General features: G+C 40.0%; 13 non-coding genes and 3 pseudogenes across 13 annotated transcripts; 7 read left to right on the top strand and 9 right to left on the bottom strand.

Moving 5' to 3' along the window:
* Window positions 1-1,116: 1,116 nt before the first annotated feature.
* LOC149920837 (U2 spliceosomal RNA) lies at window positions 1,117-1,308 on the bottom strand. The gene has a single exon (XR_016477589.1). It is a non-coding gene; the product is annotated as a U2 spliceosomal RNA (small nuclear RNA).
* A 1,152-nt stretch (window positions 1,309-2,460) lies between these two features.
* LOC149920838 (5S ribosomal RNA) lies at window positions 2,461-2,579 on the top strand. The gene has a single exon (XR_016477651.1). It is a non-coding gene; the product is annotated as a 5S ribosomal RNA (ribosomal RNA).
* Window positions 2,580-4,558: 1,979 nt separating this feature from the next.
* LOC149920839 (U2 spliceosomal RNA) lies at window positions 4,559-4,750 on the bottom strand. Its single transcript, XR_016477590.1, has one exon. It is a non-coding gene; the product is annotated as a U2 spliceosomal RNA (small nuclear RNA).
* A 1,151-nt stretch (window positions 4,751-5,901) lies between these two features.
* Window positions 5,902-6,020, top strand: LOC149920840 (5S ribosomal RNA). Its single transcript, XR_016477662.1, has one exon. It is a non-coding gene; the product is annotated as a 5S ribosomal RNA (ribosomal RNA).
* A 1,979-nt stretch (window positions 6,021-7,999) lies between these two features.
* LOC149920841 (U2 spliceosomal RNA) lies at window positions 8,000-8,191 on the bottom strand. The gene has a single exon (XR_016477591.1). It is a non-coding gene; the product is annotated as a U2 spliceosomal RNA (small nuclear RNA).
* A 1,154-nt stretch (window positions 8,192-9,345) lies between these two features.
* Window positions 9,346-9,464, top strand: LOC149920842 (5S ribosomal RNA). Its single transcript, XR_016477673.1, has one exon. It is a non-coding gene; the product is annotated as a 5S ribosomal RNA (ribosomal RNA).
* A 1,979-nt stretch (window positions 9,465-11,443) lies between these two features.
* On the bottom strand, window positions 11,444-11,635 carry LOC149920843 (U2 spliceosomal RNA). The gene has a single exon (XR_016477592.1). It is a non-coding gene; the product is annotated as a U2 spliceosomal RNA (small nuclear RNA).
* A 1,154-nt stretch (window positions 11,636-12,789) lies between these two features.
* Window positions 12,790-12,908, top strand: LOC149920844 (5S ribosomal RNA). The gene has a single exon (XR_016477678.1). It is a non-coding gene; the product is annotated as a 5S ribosomal RNA (ribosomal RNA).
* Window positions 12,909-14,887: 1,979 nt separating this feature from the next.
* Window positions 14,888-15,065, bottom strand: LOC149920845 (U2 spliceosomal RNA; annotated as a pseudogene).
* A 1,460-nt stretch (window positions 15,066-16,525) lies between these two features.
* LOC149920846 (U2 spliceosomal RNA) lies at window positions 16,526-16,630 on the bottom strand (annotated as a pseudogene).
* A 1,152-nt stretch (window positions 16,631-17,782) lies between these two features.
* On the top strand, window positions 17,783-17,901 carry LOC149920847 (5S ribosomal RNA). Its single transcript, XR_016477679.1, has one exon. It is a non-coding gene; the product is annotated as a 5S ribosomal RNA (ribosomal RNA).
* A 1,979-nt stretch (window positions 17,902-19,880) lies between these two features.
* On the bottom strand, window positions 19,881-20,071 carry LOC149920848 (U2 spliceosomal RNA). The gene has a single exon (XR_016477677.1). It is a non-coding gene; the product is annotated as a U2 spliceosomal RNA (small nuclear RNA).
* A 1,786-nt stretch (window positions 20,072-21,857) lies between these two features.
* LOC149920849 (U2 spliceosomal RNA) lies at window positions 21,858-22,016 on the bottom strand (annotated as a pseudogene).
* Window positions 22,017-23,169: 1,153 nt separating this feature from the next.
* LOC149920850 (5S ribosomal RNA) lies at window positions 23,170-23,288 on the top strand. The gene has a single exon (XR_016477680.1). It is a non-coding gene; the product is annotated as a 5S ribosomal RNA (ribosomal RNA).
* Window positions 23,289-25,271: 1,983 nt separating this feature from the next.
* On the bottom strand, window positions 25,272-25,463 carry LOC149920851 (U2 spliceosomal RNA). The gene has a single exon (XR_016477593.1). It is a non-coding gene; the product is annotated as a U2 spliceosomal RNA (small nuclear RNA).
* A 1,152-nt stretch (window positions 25,464-26,615) lies between these two features.
* Window positions 26,616-26,734, top strand: LOC149920852 (5S ribosomal RNA). The gene has a single exon (XR_016477681.1). It is a non-coding gene; the product is annotated as a 5S ribosomal RNA (ribosomal RNA).
* Window positions 26,735-27,544: the final 810 nt, after the last annotated feature.

Consider the following 27,544-nt stretch of genomic DNA (forward strand, 5'->3'; position numbering starts at 1 on the left):
ATTTCAAAAGTCAGATCTTTGAGATCATTATTAAAAAAATATAACATTTTAAATCCGAACTCCTCTATAAATATTAAAATTATAAATTCCTAATCTACTTTAACAAAAGATATATCATATTAAGTTTAATACTATTAATGTTAGGAATAATCATGACTTTGAGATAAATAGAACAAAAATGTTTAATTCCAAATATAGTTAATTATAGAGCAATATATAATAAATGATTTTGTACTTACCAAAAATAAGCCTTGCCACTTTATATCTTGGTAATGTAGCTGCCGCGGGCGGCGGGCCCCCGGCGGCGACTCACTGTCCACGGAAGACGGGAAGAGAGAAAAAATGGAGAGGGGCTTATTTCGTGTTTTCTCTTTACGCGGAACATCTTGGCTGGAACCCAATGACCTAAAAATGAGGGGCGCGCTGTCTCTACCCACCATACCGAAACCCGCGAATTTACGTTATGAAAACCGGTTCCTTCAGCCAACCACTTAGAACATGCACGATTTACGAACCTTGGGTTACGAATAAAACCACAGGAATAACACAGAACAACCTCTTTTCGCGCCTTTATTTTACCCCTCTTACTTGCCTCCCGCTCGTCGGCCATTGCCTCTGCCCTAAACGGGGAGTCTAGCATCCACTCCTTGGGTATCCATAATGGAGGAGAGGACTGAAAGGGGGAAAACCAAGCATGGACGCGCCCAGGAAAATACCAAGGAGGATAGGAAGGGAGGCGAAGTAGGAGGGATGAACGCGGCAGCATCCTTGTAAGAAGCTTAGCGGCGGGAAAATTTCGGAAAAATGGCGGCTAGACGTAGCGTAGCTGCCGCAATCTTGCCGCCATTCATCCCTCCTACTTCGCCTCCCTTCCTATCCTCCGTGAAAATACCGCGAAAAAGAGTGTATAACTAGGTAAAAGAAAATTCAAAAACTGGAATCTTTCCGATTCTTCATTATTAACTATTCGACAATAAGGATTTTACCACTTATGACGTCAGAGGGGCAATATATTATAATAAAGAAATATATATAAAGACAGCCAAATAACATTTCCCGGAAATACTGTGTTGCGCAGTGCGCCATTATAAGAGCGTTTGATTTTTGATTTCAAGAGAGAAGTGGGCCGATCCCGGATTTACTGCAATACCAGGCCGACCCGTGGCGGAGGTGGAGCAAGCTCCGACCACTCCGCCGCCGTCCAAAAATAAGTTTAATATCTTGGGCCCCGATGGGACCCGTATCAGATATTAAGCTGATAAGAACAGATACTACACTTTGATCTTAGCCAAAAGGCCGAGAAGCGATAACCCGCTAGGAGCCGTCACTGTTTAACAAAGTAAAAAGAGAGAATTCGAGCATTTCAAATATTTCATAATTACGTCACCGAATGTTGGTCCTGGTGGGAGATGACAACGTTTGTAGCCATCGCGCGAACAAAGGAGAAGACGATATCTTGAATCCGTGAAATAGAGGTACACCGCCAGGCCCGGACTGGCACTTTTGGGGTCATCGGCTAGAGACAGTAGAGTGGGCCACTTTACCGGGCCGTATGGAAAAAAAATCTAAATGGTGGTTTATAGGACCATAAATAACGTATTAAGTGTACTAGATTCTACGTGAAACGTCAAACGCGTTTAAATGACCATTTAGGAAAAATTTATTATAAGCGAATAGAGCGTTCTATAAAAGTGGACCATAACCGGTCACTTTTCATACAGACTATAGAGCTGGTTCAGCAGGACTAACAACTTTTGTTATTCTTTGGTTTAAGAGAATTCGGCTTATGTCCTGTCTTTATATGAATATTTTAGAGACGTACCTTTTAGGAGTTGTAGGAGGCACCCTAGGTGTTGAAGTATGTTTGGGGTTAAGGATATTTTCATGATCTAAGTTTCATCTTAAACACGTGGATTTGGGACTAGTATTTTCTAGAATTTTTCTTATTTGCCATCATACATTTATTACAAAAATCATTTAAAATAAGAAAAAAGGCGCGGAAAGCAAAGCCGGAAATATGTGAAGCCTAGGCTAGCAACTACGCTACTAATAAAAATTGACTGCTCTCAATTTCTTACGGGTTTGCCAGATAAATATATTTCTCTAAGACGAAAAACCGGCCAAACCTTCACCTCCTCCGAACTCCAAAGGGGGAAAGCACACCACACCAATTTTATAGATTCGTAAACGCGCCTTCCCAATCGACCGCCATCACCTTACAGTCTACGGGGAGGGTGATGAAAAAACTGGTTTGGGGGGGGGGGGGGGATGAAATTTCTGCGGTAAAGGGCTTGCTCGTTGGTTGTCTGTACGATAATATCGGCGCCCAGTAAACGTTTCTAAAAAGAGTGTATAGAACGTTCTATTGGAGCCGCATGCAGCCGGTGGCCCTCGGCGATCACCAACCTACCAGGACCTGGCTAGTCGCGGCTTGTCCACCGCTATCAATTACACTCTAGCGGCAACGGCCATATCACGCTGAATACACCGGTTCTCGTCTGATCACCGAAGTTAAGCAGCGTCGAGCGCGGTCAGTACTTGGGAGGGAGACCACCTGGGAACACCGCGTGCCGTTGGCTACTCATTTATTTTCGCGGGATGGGATTTGCGTCTTTTAACAGGAAAATACCTTCATCCTATCATTTTGACGCTGCTTTTTTATGCAATTAAAAGTTCGCCCAGACGATAATATTATTTCGGTCAACTCTTGGCCTTTTTTTAACAACTGGCAGCATCTTTCCGTGAATAAAATACATGTTAGTATCAAAATTGAACAAAATAAAATGGCGAGAAAATTGGTTTTCATTTTATTCTACTTAAGGCTTGTACTTAAAATAGTACTAACTTACTTACTTACTTACTTACTTACTTACTTACTTACTTACTAACTAACTAACTAACTAACTAACTAACTAACTAACTAACTAACTAACTAATTAACTAACTAACTAACTAACTAACTAATTAACTAACTAACTAACTAACTAACTAACTAACTAACGTTTATCTCTAAACAAAAACATTTCCGCGGTAAAATCCACTCTGAAATGGCCTTTTCTGGTTTTGGAATGAAGTCCAAAGTTAAAATTTTATTAACAAATTCTAATTGTGAAATATATTTTTTGTTCTAAATTTTAATCTTAAATGTAATTTAAATAGTTGAATCTAAAAAAGGACTTTTGGAAAATGTTTTATAGAAGGTTTTATCATGGGACAGCCGCATGGATTAGGGGAGTAACCCAAAAATACAAAATATCAAAACAAACCACGAAATTAAATAATAAAACGGAGACAGAGATATATTTTTTAAACAAAATAATATAGCTAACTTTTATCTATTAATTGTTTTAGGTGATGTAGTTTATGTAAAATATAAAAATGAACCTTGGCACAATATAAATTTAATGTCATGTTTTATTGATACTTAGAAAAAGTAACAAACATTTCAAAAGTCAGATCTTTGAGATCATTATTAAAAAAATATAACATTTTAAATCCGAACTCCTCTATAAATATTAAAATTATAAATTCCTAATCTACTTTAACAAAAGATATATCATATTAAGTTTAATACTATTAATGTTAGGAATAATCATGACTTTGAGATAAATAGAACAAAAATGTTTAATTCCAAATATAGTTAATTATAGAGCAATATATAATAAATGATTTTGTACTTACCAAAAATAAGCCTTGCCACTTTATATCTTGGTAATGTAGCTGCCGCGGGCGGCGGGCCCCCGGCGGCGACTCACTGTCCACGGAAGACGGGAAGAGAGAAAAAATGGAGAGGGGCTTATTTCGTGTTTTCTCTTTACGCGGAACATCTTGGCTGGAACCCAATGACCTAAAAATGAGGGGCGCGCTGTCTCTACCCACCATACCGAAACCCGCGAATTTACGTTATGAAAACCGGTTCCTTCAGCCAACCACTTAGAACATGCACGATTTACGAACCTTGGGTTACGAATAAAACCACAGGAATAACACAGAACAACCTCTTTTCGCGCCTTTATTTTACCCCTCTTACTTGCCTCCCGCTCGTCGGCCATTGCCTCTGCCCTAAACGGGGAGTCTAGCATCCACTCCTTGGGTATCCATAATGGAGGAGAGGACTGAAAGGGGGAAAACCAAGCATGGACGCGCCCAGGAAAATACCAAGGAGGATAGGAAGGGAGGCGAAGTAGGAGGGATGAACGCGGCAGCATCCTTGTAAGAAGCTTAGCGGCGGGAAAATTTCGGAAAAATGGCGGCTAGACGTAGCGTAGCTGCCGCAATCTTGCCGCCATTCATCCCTCCTACTTCGCCTCCCTTCCTATCCTCCGTGAAAATACCGCGAAAAAGAGTGTATAACTAGGTAAAAGAAAATTCAAAAACTGGAATCTTTCCGATTCTTCATTATTAACTATTCGACAATAAGGATTTTACCACTTATGACGTCAGAGGGGCAATATATTATAATAAAGAAATATATATAAAGACAGCCAAATAACATTTCCCGGAAATACTGTGTTGCGCAGTGCGCCATTATAAGAGCGTTTGATTTTTGATTTCAAGAGAGAAGTGGGCCGATCCCGGATTTACTGCAATACCAGGCCGACCCGTGGCGGAGGTGGAGCAAGCTCCGACCACTCCGCCGCCGTCCAAAAATAAGTTTAATATCTTGGGCCCCGATGGGACCCGTATCAGATATTAAGCTGATAAGAACAGATACTACACTTTGATCTTAGCCAAAAGGCCGAGAAGCGATAACCCGCTAGGAGCCGTCACTGTTTAACAAAGTAAAAAGAGAGAATTCGAGCATTTCAAATATTTCATAATTACGTCACCGAATGTTGGTCCTGGTGGGAGATGACAACGTTTGTAGCCATCGCGCGAACAAAGGAGAAGACGATATCTTGAATCCGTGAAATAGAGGTACACCGCCAGGCCCGGACTGGCACTTTTGGGGTCATCGGCTAGAGACAGTAGAGTGGGCCACTTTACCGGGCCGTATGGAAAAAAAATCTAAATGGTGGTTTATAGGACCATAAATAACGTATTAAGTGTACTAGATTCTACGTGAAACGTCAAACGCGTTTAAATGACCATTTAGGAAAAATTTATTATAAGCGAATAGAGCGTTCTATAAAAGTGGACCATAACCGGTCACTTTTCATACAGACTATAGAGCTGGTTCAGCAGGACTAACAACTTTTGTTATTCTTTGGTTTAAGAGAATTCGGCTTATGTCCTGTCTTTATATGAATATTTTAGAGACGTACCTTTTAGGAGTTGTAGGAGGCACCCTAGGTGTTGAAGTATGTTTGGGGTTAAGGATATTTTCATGATCTAAGTTTCATCTTAAACACGTGGATTTGGGACTAGTATTTTCTAGAATTTTTCTTATTTGCCATCATACATTTATTACAAAAATCATTTAAAATAAGAAAAAAGGCGCGGAAAGCAAAGCCGGAAATATGTGAAGCCTAGGCTAGCAACTACGCTACTAATAAAAATTGACTGCTCTCAATTTCTTACGGGTTTGCCAGATAAATATATTTCTCTAAGACGAAAAACCGGCCAAACCTTCACCTCCTCCGAACTCCAAAGGGGGAAAGCACACCACACCAATTTTATAGATTCGTAAACGCGCCTTCCCAATCGACCGCCATCACCTTACAGTCTACGGGGAGGGTGATGAAAAAACTGGTTTGGGGGGGGGGGGGGATGAAATTTCTGCGGTAAAGGGCTTGCTCGTTGGTTGTCTGTACGATAATATCGGCGCCCAGTAAACGTTTCTAAAAAGAGTGTATAGAACGTTCTATTGGAGCCGCATGCAGCCGGTGGCCCTCGGCGATCACCAACCTACCAGGACCTGGCTAGTCGCGGCTTGTCCACCGCTATCAATTACACTCTAGCGGCAACGGCCATATCACGCTGAATACACCGGTTCTCGTCTGATCACCGAAGTTAAGCAGCGTCGAGCGCGGTCAGTACTTGGGAGGGAGACCACCTGGGAACACCGCGTGCCGTTGGCTACTCATTTATTTTCGCGGGATGGGATTTGCGTCTTTTAACAGGAAAATACCTTCATCCTATCATTTTGACGCTGCTTTTTTATGCAATTAAAAGTTCGCCCAGACGATAATATTATTTCGGTCAACTCTTGGCCTTTTTTTAACAACTGGCAGCATCTTTCCGTGAATAAAATACATGTTAGTATCAAAATTGAACAAAATAAAATGGCGAGAAAATTGGTTTTCATTTTATTCTACTTAAGGCTTGTACTTAAAATAGTACTAACTTACTTACTTACTTACTTACTTACTTACTTACTTACTTACTAACTAACTAACTAACTAACTAACTAACTAACTAACTAACTAACTAACTAATTAACTAACTAACTAACTAACTAACTAATTAACTAACTAACTAACTAACTAACTAACTAACTAACGTTTATCTCTAAACAAAAACATTTCCGCGGTAAAATCCACTCTGAAATGGCCTTTTCTGGTTTTGGAATGAAGTCCAAAGTTAAAATTTTATTAACAAATTCTAATTGTGAAATATATTTTTTGTTCTAAATTTTAATCTTAAATGTAATTTAAATAGTTGAATCTAAAAAAGGACTTTTGGAAAATGTTTTATAGAAGGTTTTATCATGGGACAGCCGCATGGATTAGGGGAGTAACCCAAAAATACAAAATATCAAAACAAACCACGAAATTAAATAATAAAACGGAGACAGAGATATATTTTTTAAACAAAATAATATAGCTAACTTTTATCTATTAATTGTTTTAGGTGATGTAGTTTATGTAAAATATAAAAATGAACCTTGGCACAATATAAATTTAATGTCATGTTTTATTGATACTTAGAAAAAGTAACAAACATTTCAAAAGTCAGATCTTTGAGATCATTATTAAAAAAATATAACATTTTAAATCCGAACTCCTCTATAAATATTAAAATTATAAATTCCTAATCTACTTTAACAAAAGATATATCATATTAAGTTTAATACTATTAATGTTAGGAATAATCATGACTTTGAGATAAATAGAACAAAAATGTTTAATTCCAAATATAGTTAATTATAGAGCAATATATAATAAATGATTTTGTACTTACCAAAAATAAGCCTTGCCACTTTATATCTTGGTAATGTAGCTGCCGCGGGCGGCGGGCCCCCGGCGGCGACTCACTGTCCACGGAAGACGGGAAGAGAGAAAAAATGGAGAGGGGCTTATTTCGTGTTTTCTCTTTACGCGGAACATCTTGGCTGGAACCCAATGACCTAAAAATGAGGGGCGCGCTGTCTCTACCCACCATACCGAAACCCGCGAATTTACGTTATGAAAACCGGTTCCTTCAGCCAACCACTTAGAACATGCACGATTTACGAACCTTGGGTTACGAATAAAACCACAGGAATAACACAGAACAACCTCTTTTCGCGCCTTTATTTTACCCCTCTTACTTGCCTCCCGCTCGTCGGCCATTGCCTCTGCCCTAAACGGGGAGTCTAGCATCCACTCCTTGGGTATCCATAATGGAGGAGAGGACTGAAAGGGGGAAAACCAAGCATGGACGCGCCCAGGAAAATACCAAGGAGGATAGGAAGGGAGGCGAAGTAGGAGGGATGAACGCGGCAGCATCCTTGTAAGAAGCTTAGCGGCGGGAAAATTTCGGAAAAATGGCGGCTAGACGTAGCGTAGCTGCCGCAATCTTGCCGCCATTCATCCCTCCTACTTCGCCTCCCTTCCTATCCTCCGTGAAAATACCGCGAAAAAGAGTGTATAACTAGGTAAAAGAAAATTCAAAAACTGGAATCTTTCCGATTCTTCATTATTAACTATTCGACAATAAGGATTTTACCACTTATGACGTCAGAGGGGCAATATATTATAATAAAGAAATATATATAAAGACAGCCAAATAACATTTCCCGGAAATACTGTGTTGCGCAGTGCGCCATTATAAGAGCGTTTGATTTTTGATTTCAAGAGAGAAGTGGGCCGATCCCGGATTTACTGCAATACCAGGCCGACCCGTGGCGGAGGTGGAGCAAGCTCCGACCACTCCGCCGCCGTCCAAAAATAAGTTTAATATCTTGGGCCCCGATGGGACCCGTATCAGATATTAAGCTGATAAGAACAGATACTACACTTTGATCTTAGCCAAAAGGCCGAGAAGCGATAACCCGCTAGGAGCCGTCACTGTTTAACAAAGTAAAAAGAGAGAATTCGAGCATTTCAAATATTTCATAATTACGTCACCGAATGTTGGTCCTGGTGGGAGATGACAACGTTTGTAGCCATCGCGCGAACAAAGGAGAAGACGATATCTTGAATCCGTGAAATAGAGGTACACCGCCAGGCCCGGACTGGCACTTTTGGGGTCATCGGCTAGAGACAGTAGAGTGGGCCACTTTACCGGGCCGTATGGAAAAAAAATCTAAATGGTGGTTTATAGGACCATAAATAACGTATTAAGTGTACTAGATTCTACGTGAAACGTCAAACGCGTTTAAATGACCATTTAGGAAAAATTTATTATAAGCGAATAGAGCGTTCTATAAAAGTGGACCATAACCGGTCACTTTTCATACAGACTATAGAGCTGGTTCAGCAGGACTAACAACTTTTGTTATTCTTTGGTTTAAGAGAATTCGGCTTATGTCCTGTCTTTATATGAATATTTTAGAGACGTACCTTTTAGGAGTTGTAGGAGGCACCCTAGGTGTTGAAGTATGTTTGGGGTTAAGGATATTTTCATGATCTAAGTTTCATCTTAAACACGTGGATTTGGGACTAGTATTTTCTAGAATTTTTCTTATTTGCCATCATACATTTATTACAAAAATCATTTAAAATAAGAAAAAAGGCGCGGAAAGCAAAGCCGGAAATATGTGAAGCCTAGGCTAGCAACTACGCTACTAATAAAAATTGACTGCTCTCAATTTCTTACGGGTTTGCCAGATAAATATATTTCTCTAAGACGAAAAACCGGCCAAACCTTCACCTCCTCCGAACTCCAAAGGGGGAAAGCACACCACACCAATTTTATAGATTCGTAAACGCGCCTTCCCAATCGACCGCCATCACCTTACAGTCTACGGGGAGGGTGATGAAAAAACTGGTTTGGGGGGGGGGGGGGGGGATGAAATTTCTGCGGTAAAGGGCTTGCTCGTTGGTTGTCTGTACGATAATATCGGCGCCCAGTAAACGTTTCTAAAAAGAGTGTATAGAACGTTCTATTGGAGCCGCATGCAGCCGGTGGCCCTCGGCGATCACCAACCTACCAGGACCTGGCTAGTCGCGGCTTGTCCACCGCTATCAATTACACTCTAGCGGCAACGGCCATATCACGCTGAATACACCGGTTCTCGTCTGATCACCGAAGTTAAGCAGCGTCGAGCGCGGTCAGTACTTGGGAGGGAGACCACCTGGGAACACCGCGTGCCGTTGGCTACTCATTTATTTTCGCGGGATGGGATTTGCGTCTTTTAACAGGAAAATACCTTCATCCTATCATTTTGACGCTGCTTTTTTATGCAATTAAAAGTTCGCCCAGACGATAATATTATTTCGGTCAACTCTTGGCCTTTTTTTAACAACTGGCAGCATCTTTCCGTGAATAAAATACATGTTAGTATCAAAATTGAACAAAATAAAATGGCGAGAAAATTGGTTTTCATTTTATTCTACTTAAGGCTTGTACTTAAAATAGTACTAACTTACTTACTTACTTACTTACTTACTTACTTACTTACTTACTAACTAACTAACTAACTAACTAACTAACTAACTAACTAACTAACTAACTAATTAACTAACTAACTAACTAACTAACTAATTAACTAACTAACTAACTAACTAACTAACTAACTAACGTTTATCTCTAAACAAAAACATTTCCGCGGTAAAATCCACTCTGAAATGGCCTTTTCTGGTTTTGGAATGAAGTCCAAAGTTAAAATTTTATTAACAAATTCTAATTGTGAAATATATTTTTTGTTCTAAATTTTAATCTTAAATGTAATTTAAATAGTTGAATCTAAAAAAGGACTTTTGGAAAATGTTTTATAGAAGGTTTTATCATGGGACAGCCGCATGGATTAGGGGAGTAACCCAAAAATACAAAATATCAAAACAAACCACGAAATTAAATAATAAAACGGAGACAGAGATATATTTTTTAAACAAAATAATATAGCTAACTTTTATCTATTAATTGTTTTAGGTGATGTAGTTTATGTAAAATATAAAAATGAACCTTGGCACAATATAAATTTAATGTCATGTTTTATTGATACTTAGAAAAAGTAACAAACATTTCAAAAGTCAGATCTTTGAGATCATTATTAAAAAAATATAACATTTTAAATCCGAACTCCTCTATAAATATTAAAATTATAAATTCCTAATCTACTTTAACAAAAGATATATCATATTAAGTTTAATACTATTAATGTTAGGAATAATCATGACTTTGAGATAAATAGAACAAAAATGTTTAATTCCAAATATAGTTAATTATAGAGCAATATATAATAAATGATTTTGTACTTACCAAAAATAAGCCTTGCCACTTTATATCTTGGTAATGTAGCTGCCGCGGGCGGCGGGCCCCCGGCGGCGACTCACTGTCCACGGAAGACGGGAAGAGAGAAAAAATGGAGAGGGGCTTATTTCGTGTTTTCTCTTTACGCGGAACATCTTGGCTGGAACCCAATGACCTAAAAATGAGGGGCGCGCTGTCTCTACCCACCATACCGAAACCCGCGAATTTACGTTATGAAAACCGGTTCCTTCAGCCAACCACTTAGAACATGCACGATTTACGAACCTTGGGTTACGAATAAAACCACAGGAATAACACAGAACAACCTCTTTTCGCGCCTTTATTTTACCCCTCTTACTTGCCTCCCGCTCGTCGGCCATTGCCTCTGCCCTAAACGGGGAGTCTAGCATCCACTCCTTGGGTATCCATAATGGAGGAGAGGACTGAAAGGGGGAAAACCAAGCATGGACGCGCCCAGGAAAATACCAAGGAGGATAGGAAGGGAGGCGAAGTAGGAGGGATGAACGCGGCAGCATCCTTGTAAGAAGCTTAGCGGCGGGAAAATTTCGGAAAAATGGCGGCTAGACGTAGCGTAGCTGCCGCAATCTTGCCGCCATTCATCCCTCCTACTTCGCCTCCCTTCCTATCCTCCGTGAAAATACCGCGAAAAAGAGTGTATAACTAGGTAAAAGAAAATTCAAAAACTGGAATCTTTCCGATTCTTCATTATTAACTATTCGACAATAAGGATTTTACCACTTATGACGTCAGAGGGGCAATATATTATAATAAAGAAATATATATAAAGACAGCCAAATAACATTTCCCGGAAATACTGTGTTGCGCAGTGCGCCATTATAAGAGCGTTTGATTTTTGATTTCAAGAGAGAAGTGGGCCGATCCCGGATTTACTGCAATACCAGGCCGACCCGTGGCGGAGGTGGAGCAAGCTCCGACCACTCCGCCGCCGTCCAAAAATAAGTTTAATATCTTGGGCCCCGATGGGACCCGTATCAGATATTAAGCTGATAAGAACAGATACTACACTTTGATCTTAGCCAAAAGGCCGAGAAGCGATAACCCGCTAGGAGCCGTCACTGTTTAACAAAGTAAAAAGAGAGAATTCGAGCATTTCAAATATTTCATAATTACGTCACCGAATGTTGGTCCTGGTGGGAGATGACAACGTTTGTAGCCATCGCGCGAACAAAGGAGAAGACGATATCTTGAATCCGTGAAATAGAGGTACACCGCCAGGCCCGGACTGGCACTTTTGGGGTCATCGGCTAGAGACAGTAGAGTGGGCCACTTTACCGGGCCGTATGGAAAAAAAATCTAAATGGTGGTTTATAGGACCATAAATAACGTATTAAGTGTACTAGATTCTACGTGAAACGTCAAACGCGTTTAAATGACCATTTAGGAAAAATTTATTATAAGCGAATAGAGCGTTCTATAAAAGTGGACCATAACCGGTCACTTTTCATACAGACTATAGAGCTGGTTCAGCAGGACTAACAACTTTTGTTATTCTTTGGTTTAAGAGAATTCGGCTTATGTCCTGTCTTTATATGAATATTTTAGAGACGTATCTTTTAGGAGTTGTAGGAGGCACCCTAGGTGTTGAAGTATGTTTGGGGTTAAGGATATTTTCATGATCTAAGTTTCATCTTAAACACGTGGATTTGGGACTAGTATTTTCTAGAATTTTTCTTATTTGCCATCATACATTTATTACAAAAATCATTTAAAATAAGAAAAAAGGCGCGGAAAGCAAAGCCGGAAATATGTGAAGCCTAGGCTAGCAACTACGCTACTAATAAAAATTGACTGCTCTCAATTTCTTACGGGTTTGCCAGATAAATATATTTCTCTAAGACGAAAAACCGGCCAAACCTTCACCTCCTCCGAACTCCAAAGGGGGAAAGCACACCACACCAATTTTATAGATTCGTAAACGCGCCTTCCCAATCGACCGCCATCACCTTACAGTCTACGGGGAGGGTGATGAAAAAACTGGTTTGGGGGGGGGGGGGGGGGATGAAATTTCTGCGGTAAAGGGCTTGCTCGTTGGTTGTCTGTACGATAATATCGGCGCCCAGTAAACGTTTCTAAAAAGAGTGTATAGAACGTTCTATTGGAGCCGCATGCAGCCGGTGGCCCTCGGCGATCACCAACCTACCAGGACCTGGCTAGTCGCGGCTTGTCCACCGCTATCAATTACACTCTAGCGGCAACGGCCATATCACGCTGAATACACCGGTTCTCGTCTGATCACCGAAGTTAAGCAGCGTCGAGCGCGGTCAGTACTTGGGAGGGAGACCACCTGGGAACACCGCGTGCCGTTGGCTACTCATTTATTTTCGCGGGATGGGATTTGCGTCTTTTAACAGGAAAATACCTTCATCCTATCATTTTGACGCTGCTTTTTTATGCAATTAAAAGTTCGCCCAGACGATAATATTATTTCGGTCAACTCTTGGCCTTTTTTTAACAACTGGCAGCATCTTTCCGTGAATAAAATACATGTTAGTATCAAAATTGAACAAAATAAAATGGCGAGAAAATTGGTTTTCATTTTATTCTACTTAAGGCTTGTACTTAAAATAGTACTAACTTACTTACTTACTTACTTACTTACTTACTTACTTACTTACTAACTAACTAACTAACTAACTAACTAACTAACTAACTAACTAACTAACTAATTAACTAACTAACTAACTAACTAACTAATTAACTAACTAACTAACTAACTAACTAACTAACTAACGTTTATCTCTAAACAAAAACATTTCCGCGGTAAAATCCACTCTGAAATGGCCTTTTCTGGTTTTGGAATGAAGTCCAAAGTTAAAATTTTATTAACAAATTCTAATTGTGAAATATATTTTTTGTTCTAAATTTTAATCTTAAATGTAATTTAAATAGTTGAATCTAAAAAAGGACTTTTGGAAAATGTTTTATAGAAGGTTTTATCATGGGACAGCCGCATGGATTAGGGGAGTAACCCAAAAATACAAAATATCAAAACAAACCACGAAATTAAATAATAAAACGGAGACAGAGATATATTTTTTAAACAAAATAATATAGCTAACTTTTATCTATTAATTGTTTTAGGTGATGTAGTTTATGTAAAATATAAAAATGAACCTTGGCACAATATAAATTTAATGTCATGTTTTATTGATACTTAGAAAAAGTAACAAACATTTCAAAAGTCAGATCTTTGAGATCATTATTAAAAAAATATAACATTTTAAATCCGAACTCCTCTATAAATATTAAAATTATAAATTCCTAATCTACTTTAACAAAAGATATATCATATTAAGTTTAATACTATTAATGTTAGGAATAATCATGACTTTGAGATAAATAGAACAAAAATGTTTAATTCCAAATATAGTTAATTATAGAGCAATATATAATAAATGATTTTGTACTTACCAAAAATAAGCCTTGCCACTTTATATCTTGGTAATGTAGCTGCCGCGGGCGGCGGGCCCCCGGCGGCGACTCACTGTCCACGGAAGACGGGAAGAGAGAAAAAATGGAGAGGGGCTTATTTCGTGTTTTCTCTTTACGCGGAACATCTTGGCTGGAACCCAATGACCTAAAAATGAGGGGCGCGCTGTCTCTACCCACCATACCGAAACCCGCGAATTTACGTTATGAAAACCGGTTCCTTCAGCCAACCACTTAGAACATGCACGATTTACGAACCTTGGGTTACGAATAAAACCACAGGAATAACACAGAACAACCTCTTTTCGCGCCTTTATTTTACCCCTCTTACTTGCCTCCCGCTCGTCGGCCATTGCCTCTGCCCTAAACGGGGAGTCTAGCATCCACTCCTTGGGTATCCATAATGGAGGAGAGGACTGAAAGGGGGAAAACCAAGCATGGACGCGCCCAGGAAAATACCAAGGAGGATAGGAAGGGAGGCGAAGTAGGAGGGATGAACGCGGCAGCATCCTTGTAAGAAGCTTAGCGGCGGGAAAATTTCGGAAAAATGGCGGCTAGACGTAGCGTAGCTGCCGCAATCTTGCCGCCATTCATCCCTCCTACTTCGCCTCCCTTCCTATCCTCCGTGAAAATACCGCGAAAAAGAGTGTATAACTAGGTAAAAGAAAATTCAAAAACTGGAATCTTTCCGATTCTTCATTATTAACTATTCGACAATAAGGATTTTACCACTTATGACGTCAGAGGGGCAATATATTATAATAAAGAAATATATATAAAGACAGCCAAATAACATTTCCCGGAAATACTGTGTTGCGCAGTGCGCCATTATAAGAGCGTTTGATTTTTGATTTCAAGAGAGAAGTGGGCCGATCCCGGATTTACTGCAATACCAGGCCGACCCGTGGCGGAGGTGGAGCAAGCTCCGACCACTCCGCCGCCGTCCAAAAATAAGTTTAATATCTTGGGCCCCGATGGGACCCGTATCAGATATTAAGCTGATAAGAACAGATACTTTTAATTGTTTATTAAAAGATTGTCGTTTTTTACATTTTTACATTTTTCATTTGTTATATATTTGTTCACGGTTTAATTAATTAAATTAGCGCGAACAATCGTTTAAAAAGGATCATCGTATAAAAGTCGAGTAAAGAACTATGTTAAAAATTTAAAAATTAAATTTAAATCATATTTTTCCTTTTTTAATTTCTTTTTCTGGAGTTCTACTCCGTCGTCTTTTGGGATAGTTTTTCAGGAGGTCAGTTATTCTTACGACGAGGTCTTCTGCTGTCCGGGTTAGGCTAATTGAACGTGTGGGGGCTCTGGCATTGATTTTTTCGAGGAGGGCTTGTAGTTCGTTTTTCTTCAGTCGGTTAAGGCCTGGCACCTCGTTATAGTTCCAGTCTAATGGATCGAATCTTGGTCTGGTTGTGGGGCTGTCATGTTCGTTGGAGTCAGGTTCGCTTTCAGTTTCTGGTTGAGGTTCGTGATGTGGCGGTGATTTCAAAGCGTCGGCGAAGGAACAGATTGTGGCTGGAGGATCTACGGTCTTTGGAGAGGGTGTTGCCAAGTAAAAGCTTTCGTTGGAGGTTCTGGAGTCGTTTGGTTCGGTAAGTATTTCAGGTAAGTATGGTAAGTTTTCTTGTAGGTCTTCTCGGGTGGTGGCACTGGCGGTTTCCTTTCCAACTTGAGGCGATGGTGAGTTTCTTCCATGCTCTGGATTTACAAGTAGCGGGTTTGGGTCTCTCGCTGACTCTGAAGTTTGACGGGCTCTTGACTTCTTTTTCGGACAATCCCGAACCTGATGAGTGTCTTTGTGGCAGAAAAAGCACATTCTTTGGACGCCACGGTAGGTAATTTGGATACGATGCCCATTGATCATCATCAGGTTCGGGATTGGACCCTTAATTTTCACTTGCAGTCGCCGAGTTCCGGTTCGGACGTCTTTCAAAACTCCGTTCTGGTATGTCTCCCAAGTTTCCGTGAGTACTTCGCAGCATGTTCTAAGCGCCTTTTTGAAGATGGCCAACTCCCACCAGCTCGGGGCATCTTTCACGTTGATATACGATATAGGGTCGACTATGCTGATAACATCCAGTGGCTTGTCTCCAACGACGATTCCACTGTCAACGGCTCTCTGGTAGCTGGCTTCATTTCTGAAGGTGATCTGGGCTTCATTCTTGGAGATTATTTGGAAAACGGTAACGTTCTTTGGGCCAACGTGGTTGAACAGAGCAAGTGCTACGTCTTCCACGTCGACACCATCGAACTTCACCTTGACCGAAGCGGCTTTGAGAGCTGAAGCTGACATCAAGACTGGAACAAGGGCTTGTTCCTCCAGTATCTTCGACGTTGCAGCAGTCATGGCATTGCTCCTTTTTTCGAAGCCAAAGGCCGGGAACCGTACGCACCTGTAAAGGGAAGAATACTTACCTGTATTACCGCTCCAGTCCGTCGCTGATCCTGTTCCTGCCTAGCTGTTCCTGAAATCCGTAGTGTTGGATCCACCACGCAAGGGATCGCTGTCCGGCGGTTCCAGAAGTCCTCCTCTGATAAGAACAGATACTACACTTTGATCTTAGCCAAAAGGCCGAGAAGCGATAACCCGCTAGGAGCCGTCACTGTTTAACAAAGTAAAAAGAGAGAATTCGAGCATTTCAAATATTTCATAATTACGTCACCGAATGTTGGTCCTGGTGGGAGATGACAACGTTTGTAGCCATCGCGCGAACAAAGGAGAAGACGATATCTTGAATCCGTGAAATAGAGGTACACCGCCAGGCCCGGACTGGCACTTTTGGGGTCATCGGCTAGAGACAGTAGAGTGGGCCACTTTACCGGGCCGTATGGAAAAAAAATCTAAATGGTGGTTTATAGGACCATAAATAACGTATTAAGTGTACTAGATTCTACGTGAAACGTCAAACGCGTTTAAATGACCATTTAGGAAAAATTTATTATAAGCGAATAGAGCGTTCTATAAAAGTGGACCATAACCGGTCACTTTTCATACAGACTATAGAGCTGGTTCAGCAGGACTAACAACTTTTGTTATTCTTTGGTTTAAGAGAATTCGGCTTATGTCCTGTCTTTATATGAATATTTTAGAGACGTACCTTTTAGGAGTTGTAGGAGGCACCCTAGGTGTTGAAGTATGTTTGGGGTTAAGGATATTTTCATGATCTAAGTTTCATCTTAAACACGTGGATTTGGGACTAGTATTTTCTAGAATTTTTCTTATTTGCCATCATACATTTATTACAAAAATCATTTAAAATAAGAAAAAAGGCGCGGAAAGCAAAGCCGGAAATATGTGAAGCCTAGGCTAGCAACTACGCTACTAATAAAAATTGACTGCTCTCAATTTCTTACGGGTTTGCCAGATAAATATATTTCTCTAAGACGAAAAACCGGCCAAACCTTCACCTCCTCCGAACTCCAAAGGGGGAAAGCACACCACACCAATTTTATAGATTCGTAAACGCGCCTTCCCAATCGACCGCCATCACCTTACAGTCTACGGGGAGGGTGATGAAAAAACTGGTTTGGGGGGGGGGGGGGGATGAAATTTCTGCGGTAAAGGGCTTGCTCGTTGGTTGTCTGTACGATAATATCGGCGCCCAGTAAACGTTTCTAAAAAGAGTGTATAGAACGTTCTATTGGAGCCGCATGCAGCCGGTGGCCCTCGGCGATCACCAACCTACCAGGACCTGGCTAGTCGCGGCTTGTCCACCGCTATCAATTACACTCTAGCGGCAACGGCCATATCACGCTGAATACACCGGTTCTCGTCTGATCACCGAAGTTAAGCAGCGTCGAGCGCGGTCAGTACTTGGGAGGGAGACCACCTGGGAACACCGCGTGCCGTTGGCTACTCATTTATTTTCGCGGGATGGGATTTGCGTCTTTTAACAGGAAAATACCTTCATCCTATCATTTTGACGCTGCTTTTTTATGCAATTAAAAGTTCGCCCAGACGATAATATTATTTCGGTCAACTCTTGGCCTTTTTTTAACAACTGGCAGCATCTTTCCGTGAATAAAATACATGTTAGTATCAAAATTGAACAAAATAAAATGGCGAGAAAATTGGTTTTCATTTTATTCTACTTAAGGCTTGTACTTAAAATAGTACTAACTTACTTACTTACTTACTTACTTACTTACTTACTTACTTACTAACTAACTAACTAACTAACTAACTAACTAACTAACTAACTAACTAACTAATTAACTAACTAACTAACTAACTAACTAATTAACTAACTAACTAACTAACTAACTAACTAACTAACGTTTATCTCTAAACAAAAACATTTCCGCGGTAAAATCCACTCTGAAATGGCCTTTTCTGGTTTTGGAATGAAGTCCAAAGTTAAAATTTTATTAACAAATTCTAATTGTGAAATATATTTTTTGTTCTAAATTTTAATCTTAAATGTAATTTAAATAGTTGAATCTAAAAAAGGACTTTTGGAAAATGTTTTATAGAAGGTTTTATCATGGGACAGCCGCATGGATTAGGGGAGTAACCCAAAAATACAAAATATCAAAACAAACCACGAAATTAAATAATAAAACGGAGACAGAGATATATTTTTTAAACAAAATAATATAGCTAACTTTTATCTATTAATTGTTTTAGGTGATGTAGTTTATGTAAAATATAAAAATGAACCTTGGCACAATATAAATTTAATGTCATGTTTTATTGATACTTAGAAAAAGTAACAAACATTTCAAAAGTCAGATCTTTGAGATCATTATTAAAAAAATATAACATTTTAAATCCGAACTCCTCTATAAATATTAAAATTATAAATTCCTAATCTACTTTAACAAAAGATATATCATATTAAGTTTAATACTATTAATGTTAGGAATAATCATGACTTTGAGATAAATAGAACAAAAATGTTTAATTCCAAATATAGTTAATTATAGAGCAATATATAATAAATGATTTTGTACTTACCAAAAATAAGCCTTGCCACTTTATATCTTGGTAATGTAGCTGCCGCGGGCGGCGGGCCCCCGGCGGCGACTCACTGTCCACGGAAGACGGGAAGAGAGAAAAAATGGAGAGGGGCTTATTTCGTGTTTTCTCTTTACGCGGAACATCTTGGCTGGAACCCAATGACCTAAAAATGAGGGGCGCGCTGTCTCTACCCACCATACCGAAACCCGCGAATTTACGTTATGAAAACCGGTTCCTTCAGCCAACCACTTAGAACATGCACGATTTACGAACCTTGGGTTACGAATAAAACCACAGGAATAACACAGAACAACCTCTTTTCGCGCCTTTATTTTACCCCTCTTACTTGCCTCCCGCTCGTCGGCCATTGCCTCTGCCCTAAACGGGGAGTCTAGCATCCACTCCTTGGGTATCCATAATGGAGGAGAGGACTGAAAGGGGGAAAACCAAGCATGGACGCGCCCAGGAAAATACCAAGGAGGATAGGAAGGGAGGCGAAGTAGGAGGGATGAACGCGGCAGCATCCTTGTAAGAAGCTTAGCGGCGGGAAAATTTCGGAAAAATGGCGGCTAGACGTAGCGTAGCTGCCGCAATCTTGCCGCCATTCATCCCTCCTACTTCGCCTCCCTTCCTATCCTCCGTGAAAATACCGCGAAAAAGAGTGTATAACTAGGTAAAAGAAAATTCAAAAACTGGAATCTTTCCGATTCTTCATTATTAACTATTCGACAATAAGGATTTTACCACTTATGACGTCAGAGGGGCAATATATTATAATAAAGAAATATATATAAAGACAGCCAAATAACATTTCCCGGAAATACTGTGTTGCGCAGTGCGCCATTATAAGAGCGTTTGATTTTTGATTTCAAGAGAGAAGTGGGCCGATCCCGGATTTACTGCAATACCAGGCCGACCCGTGGCGGAGGTGGAGCAAGCTCCGACCACTCCGCCGCCGTCCAAAAATAAGTTTAATATCTTGGGCCCCGATGGGACCCGTATCAGATATTAAGCTGATAAGAACAGATACTGAATTTGTTTATTTAAAATTCGTTGTCAAGGTTACAAGTGTCCGCGTTATTAAAAAATTTAAATTATCGCGAACACTGTATTAAACAAAAAAATGGATTGTTGCATACATCAGTCAAAGCGCTAAACGAGCGTAAAAATACTTGTTGTTCCAAAAATAAAATTAGACGCGATAATTTACAATACTATTTACAGTTATCTACATGTCGAGTGAAGGTAAGTAAATATAATTTACTTCAGGTATTAGTATCCTATAAATTAATTTAAATTTAAGCATACAATTCTAATTTTTTCTTTTTGTTTTTCAGGTTCTACAGTTTTCAAGGTAAGTATATCAGGTAAGTTTTTTTTTTTTAACAATAGGTTCTAAATAATTTTTAAATTTTCTTTTACAGGGTAAACAGGTTCCGCGGTACGTATCAGGTGAGCTATTCATATTAAGCATACAATAATCTTTTAAAATTTATATAAAAATAACTTTTAAAATTGTAAAGTTAAAATTTACAATAAAAGCGTATTTAAAACTAAGAAAGTAATTTAAAAACATATTTACATATCACCATAAGGGCCTATTTTTTCCCTTTTTTGGTAAATGTTCCTGATGGGGAAGTCTGTACTCGTTTCCTGCGAGTCTGCAAAGTTTGACGTGCCTCAGTTAAGAATTCTTCACGCCATCTGAGTAGCTCAGGTGACTCCGTGACAAAGTTTCCTGCACGCTGGCAAAAGTTCTCTATTTCGCAATCGGTCATTTCTGAAAACTGCCAATCTCGTTCGTAGATCGGACTCTCGTATACTGGGTGTTTCGAGTTGGGAGATGACTCTGGAACGGGTGTGCGCTGTGGCGGAGTCTTCACAGCGTTTGCGTAGCCGTTAGACATTTTTGGCAATTCAGATGCTTTAAGGGAAGACTTTGGCGAAGAGAGACTCCAGCCATCTTCACCCCCCTCAAAACACCCTACTTCTGGTATAGATTCGTCCATCTGTTCTTGATGGTCAGCAGCATCGGTAGCGGTTTCCCGTTCTGCCAGTGGTGCTGGGGTCGAGTTTCGTAAGTTGCCAGTGTCTTCGGGGGCTGGAATATGCCCTAGGATGTCCGAATCTTCTGGAGCTGATTGCGCCTTTTTCTTTTTCTTCTTCGGGCAATCCCGAACCTGATGACTGTCTTTACGGCAGTAAAAACACATTCGCTGGACACCTTGATAGACAAGTTGGATGCGATGCCCGCTGATGGTCATCAGGTTCGGGATTGGACTCTTGATCTTTACTTCTAGCCGCCGATTTCCATTGCGGACGTCTTTTAACGGGCCTTTTTGAAATGTTTCCCATGTTTCTGAGAGTACCTCACAATAATTCTTTAAGGCAGATTTCAGAAAGGGTAGCTCCCACCAGCTGGGAGCATCCTTGATTGTTATCTGCGTAACCGGATCGGCGACTCCAACGATGTTGAGGTGCTTGTCACCGACAATAATGCCGGCATCCACAGCCTTCTGATAGCAGAAAGCATCTTTAAAGGTGATCTGGCATTCCGCTTTTCCAATCATCTGGAAGACGGTGATACTCTTGGGGCCAATGCAGTCGAAAAGAGCTACAGCCAAATCTTCTACATTGACCCCGTCGAACTTGATTCTTGCCGTGGCCTTCTTGGAGGACGAAGGCTCGGACTGTGGTTTACACGGCAGCGACGACACGGCAGGCATGGCGACGATGGTGGTGACCGCCGAAGCGGAAACCGGATACTCAGGAACCGCTGGGATGAGCCAAACAGCGACTGGAACGCAGGAGCAGGAACAGGAACTTCAACTGGCACAGGAACTGGGTCGGTGTAGAATGCCGAATCAGCTTGGCAGGTAGACGAGCAGGCACGTATAACTCGCCTTAAAGGCGTATAAACACTTCTCGGCTTAGACTAAGATCGCGGTATAGAACTGATATTGGAAACAGATACTACACTTTGATCTTAGCCAAAAGGCCGAGAAGCGATAACCCGCTAGGAGCCGTCACTGTTTAACAAAGTAAAAAGAGAGAATTCGAGCATTTCAAATATTTCATAATTACGTCACCGAATGTTGGTCCTGGTGGGAGATGACAACGTTTGTAGCCATCGCGCGAACAAAGGAGAAGACGATATCTTGAATCCGTGAAATAGAGGTACACCGCCAGGCCCGGACTGGCACTTTTGGGGTCATCGGCTAGAGACAGTAGAGTGGGCCACTTTACCGGGCCGTATGGAAAAAAAATCTAAATGGTGGTTTATAGGACCATAAATAACGTATTAAGTGTACTAGATTCTACGTGAAACGTCAAACGCGTTTAAATGACCATTTAGGAAAAATTTATTATAAGCGAATAGAGCGTTCTATAAAAGTGGACCATAACCGGTCACTTTTCATACAGACTATAGAGCTGGTTCAGCAGGACTAACAACTTTTGTTATTCTTTGGTTTAAGAGAATTCGGCTTATGTCCTGTCTTTATATGAATATTTTAGAGACGTACCTTTTAGGAGTTGTAGGAGGCACCCTAGGTGTTGAAGTATGTTTGGGGTTAAGGATATTTTCATGATCTAAGTTTCATCTTAAACACGTGGATTTGGGACTAGTATTTTCTAGAATTTTTCTTATTTGCCATCATACATTTATTACAAAAATCATTTAAAATAAGAAAAAAGGCGCGGAAAGCAAAGCCGGAAATATGTGAAGCCTAGGCTAGCAACTACGCTACTAATAAAAATTGACTGCTCTCAATTTCTTACGGGTTTGCCAGATAAATATATTTCTCTAAGACGAAAAACCGGCCAAACCTTCACCTCCTCCGAACTCCAAAGGGGGAAAGCACACCACACCAATTTTATAGATTCGTAAACGCGCCTTCCCAATCGACCGCCATCACCTTACAGTCTACGGGGAGGGTGATGAAAAAACTGGTTTGGGGGGGGGGGGGGGGATGAAATTTCTGCGGTAAAGGGCTTGCTCGTTGGTTGTCTGTACGATAATATCGGCGCCCAGTAAACGTTTCTAAAAAGAGTGTATAGAACGTTCTATTGGAGCCGCATGCAGCCGGTGGCCCTCGGCGATCACCAACCTACCAGGACCTGGCTAGTCGCGGCTTGTCCACCGCTATCAATTACACTCTAGCGGCAACGGCCATATCACGCTGAATACACCGGTTCTCGTCTGATCACCGAAGTTAAGCAGCGTCGAGCGCGGTCAGTACTTGGGAGGGAGACCACCTGGGAACACCGCGTGCCGTTGGCTACTCATTTATTTTCGCGGGATGGGATTTGCGTCTTTTAACAGGAAAATACCTTCATCCTATCATTTTGACGCTGCTTTTTTATGCAATTAAAAGTTCGCCCAGACGATAATATTATTTCGGTCAACTCTTGGCCTTTTTTTAACAACTGGCAGCATCTTTCCGTGAATAAAATACATGTTAGTATCAAAATTGAACAAAATAAAATGGCGAGAAAATTGGTTTTCATTTTATTCTACTTAAGGCTTGTACTTAAAATAGTACTAACTTACTTACTTACTTACTTACTTACTTACTTACTTACTTACTTACTAACTAACTAACTAACTAACTAACTAACTAACTAACTAACTAACTAACTAATTAACTAACTAACTAACTAACTAACTAATTAACTAACTAACTAACTAACTAACTAACTAACTAACGTTTATCTCTAAACAAAAACATTTCCGCGGTAAAATCCACTCTGAAATGGCCTTTTCTGGTTTTGGAATGAAGTCCAAAGTTAAAATTTTATTAACAAATTCTAATTGTGAAATATATTTTTTGTTCTAAATTTTAATCTTAAATGTAATTTAAATAGTTGAATCTAAAAAAGGACTTTTGGAAAATGTTTTATAGAAGGTTTTATCATGGGACAGCCGCATGGATTAGGGGAGTAACCCAAAAATACAAAATATCAAAACAAACCACGAAATTAAATAATAAAACGGAGACAGAGATATATTTTTTAAACAAAATAATATAGCTAACTTTTATCTATTAATTGTTTTAGGTGATGTAGTTTATGTAAAATATAAAAATGAACCTTGGCACAATATAAATTTAATGTCATGTTTTATTGATACTTAGAAAAAGTAACAAACATTTCAAAAGTCAGATCTTTGAGATCATTATTAAAAAAATATAACATTTTAAATCCGAACTCCTCTATAAATATTAAAATTATAAATTCCTAATCTACTTTAACAAAAGATATATCATATTAAGTTTAATACTATTAATGTTAGGAATAATCATGACTTTGAGATAAATAGAACAAAAATGTTTAATTCCAAATATAGTTAATTATAGAGCAATATATAATAAATGATTTTGTACTTACCAAAAATAAGCCTTGCCACTTTATATCTTGGTAATGTAGCTGCCGCGGGCGGCGGGCCCCCGGCGGCGACTCACTGTCCACGGAAGACGGGAAGAGAGAAAAAATGGAGAGGGGCTTATTTCGTGTTTTCTCTTTACGCGGAACATCTTGGCTGGAACCCAATGACCTAAAAATGAGGGGCGCGCTGTCTCTACCCACCATACCGAAACCCGCGAATTTACGTTATGAAAACCGGTTCCTTCAGCCAACCACTTAGAACATGCACGATTTACGAACCTTGGGTTACGAATAAAACCACAGGAATAACACAGAACAACCTCTTTTCGCGCCTTTATTTTACCCCTCTTACTTGCCTCCCGCTCGTCGGCCATTGCCTCTGCCCTAAACGGGGAGTCTAGCATCCACTCCTTGGGTATCCATAATGGAGGAGAGGACTGAAAGGGGGAAAACCAAGCATGGACGCGCCCAGGAAAATACCAAGGAGGATAGGAAGGGAGGCGAAGTAGGAGGGATGAACGCGGCAGCATCCTTGTAAGAAGCTTAGCGGCGGGAAAATTTCGGAAAAATGGCGGCTAGACGTAGCGTAGCTGCCGCAATCTTGCCGCCATTCATCCCTCCTACTTCGCCTCCCTTCCTATCCTCCGTGAAAATACCGCGAAAAAGAGTGTATAACTAGGTAAAAGAAAATTCAAAAACTGGAATCTTTCCGATTCTTCATTATTAACTATTCGACAATAAGGATTTTACCACTTATGACGTCAGAGGGGCAATATATTATAATAAAGAAATATATATAAAGACAGCCAAATAACATTTCCCGGAAATACTGTGTTGCGCAGTGCGCCATTATAAGAGCGTTTGATTTTTGATTTCAAGAGAGAAGTGGGCCGATCCCGGATTTACTGCAATACCAGGCCGACCCGTGGCGGAGGTGGAGCAAGCTCCGACCACTCCGCCGCCGTCCAAAAATAAGTTTAATATCTTGGGCCCCGATGGGACCCGTATCAGATATTAAGCTGATAAGAACAGATACTACACTTTGATCTTAGCCAAAAGGCCGAGAAGCGATAACCCGCTAGGAGCCGTCACTGTTTAACAAAGTAAAAAGAGAGAATTCGAGCATTTCAAATATTTCATAATTACGTCACCGAATGTTGGTCCTGGTGGGAGATGACAACGTTTGTAGCCATCGCGCGAACAAAGGAGAAGACGATATCTTCAATCCGTGAAATAGAGGTACACCGCCAGGCCCGGACTGGCACTTTTGGGGTCATCGGCTAGAGACAGTAGAGTGGGCCACTTTACCGGGCCGTATGGAAAAAAAATCTAAATGGTGGTTTATAGGACCATAAATAACGTATTAAGTGTACTAGATTCTACGTGAAACGTCAAACGCGTTTAAATGACCATTTAGGAAAAATTTATTATAAGCGAATAGAGCGTTCTATAAAAGTGGACCATAACCGGTCACTTTTCATACAGACTATAGAGCTGGTTCAGCAGGACTAACAACTTTTGTTATTCTTTGGTTTAAGAGAATTCGGCTTATGTCCTGTCTTTATATGAATATTTTAGAGACGTACCTTTTAGGAGTTGTAGGAGGCACCCTAGGTGTTGAAGTATGTTTGGGGTTAAGGATATTTTCATGATCTAAGTTTCATCTTAAACACGTGGATTTGGGACTAGTATTTTCTAGAATTTTTCTTATTTGCCATCATACATTTATTACAAAAATCATTTAAAATAAGAAAAAAGGCGCGGAAAGCAAAGCCGGAAATATGTGAAGCCTAGGCTAGCAACTACGCTACTAATAAAAATTGACTGCTCTCAATTTCTTACGGGTTTGCCAGATAAATATATTTCTCTAAGACGAAAAACCGGCCAAACCTTCACCTCCTCCGAACTCCAAAGGGGGAAAGCACACCACACCAATTTTATAGATTCGTAAACGCGCCTTCCCAATCGACCGCCATCACCTTACAGTCTACGGGGAGGGTGATGAAAAAACTGGTTTGGGGGGGGGGGGGGGATGAAATTTCTGCGGTAAAGGGCTTGCTCGTTGGTTGTCTGTACGATAATATCGGCGCCCAGTAAACGTTTCTAAAAAGAGTGTATAGAACGTTCTATTGGAGCCGCATGCAGCCGGTGGCCCTCGGCGATCACCAACCTACCAGGACCTGGCTAGTCGCGGCTTGTCCACCGCTATCAATTACACTCTAGCGGCAACGGCCATATCACGCTGAATACACCGGTTCTCGTCTGATCACCGAAGTTAAGCAGCGTCGAGCGCGGTCAGTACTTGGGAGGGAGACCACCTGGGAACACCGCGTGCCGTTGGCTACTCATTTATTTTCGCGGGATGGGATTTGCGTCTTTTAACAGGAAAATACCTTCATCCTATCATTTTGACGCTGCTTTTTTATGCAATTAAAAGTTCGCCCAGACGATAATATTATTTCGGTCAACTCTTGGCCTTTTTTTAACAACTGGCAGCATCTTTCCGTGAATAAAATACATGTTAGTATCAAAATTGAACAAAATAAAATGGCGAGAAAATTGGTTTTCATTTTATTCTACTTAAGGCTTGTACTTAAAATAGTACTAACTTACTTACTTACTTACTTACTTACTTACTTACTTACTTACTAACTAACTAACTAACTAACTAACTAACTAACTAACTAACTAACTAACTAATTAACTAACTAACTAACTAACTAACTAATTAACTAACTAACTAACTAACTAACTAACTAACTAACGTTTATCTCTAAACAAAAACATTTCCGCGGTAAAATCCACTCTGAAATGGCCTTTTCTGGTTTTGGAATGAAGTCCAAAGTTAAAATTTTATTAACAAATTCTAATTGTGAAATATATTTTTTGTTCTAAATTTTAATCTTAAATGTAATTTAAATAGTTGAATCTAAAAAAGGACTTTTGGAAAATGTTTTATAGAAGGTTTTATCATGGGACAGCCGCATGGATTAGGGGAGTAACCCAAAAATACAAAATATCAAAACAAACCACGAAATTAAATAATAAAACGGAGACAGAGATATATTTTTTAAACAAAATAATATAGCTAACTTTTATCTATTAATTGTTTTAGGTGATGTAGTTTATGTAAAATATAAAAATGAACCTTGG

The sequence above is a fragment of the Leiobunum rupestre genome (assembly GCF_980474605.1).
Source record: "Leiobunum rupestre chromosome 9 unlocalized genomic scaffold, qqLeiRupe1.1.hap1 SUPER_9_unloc_1, whole genome shotgun sequence".
NCBI classification, from domain to species: Eukaryota; Metazoa; Arthropoda; class Arachnida; order Opiliones; family Sclerosomatidae; genus Leiobunum; species Leiobunum rupestre.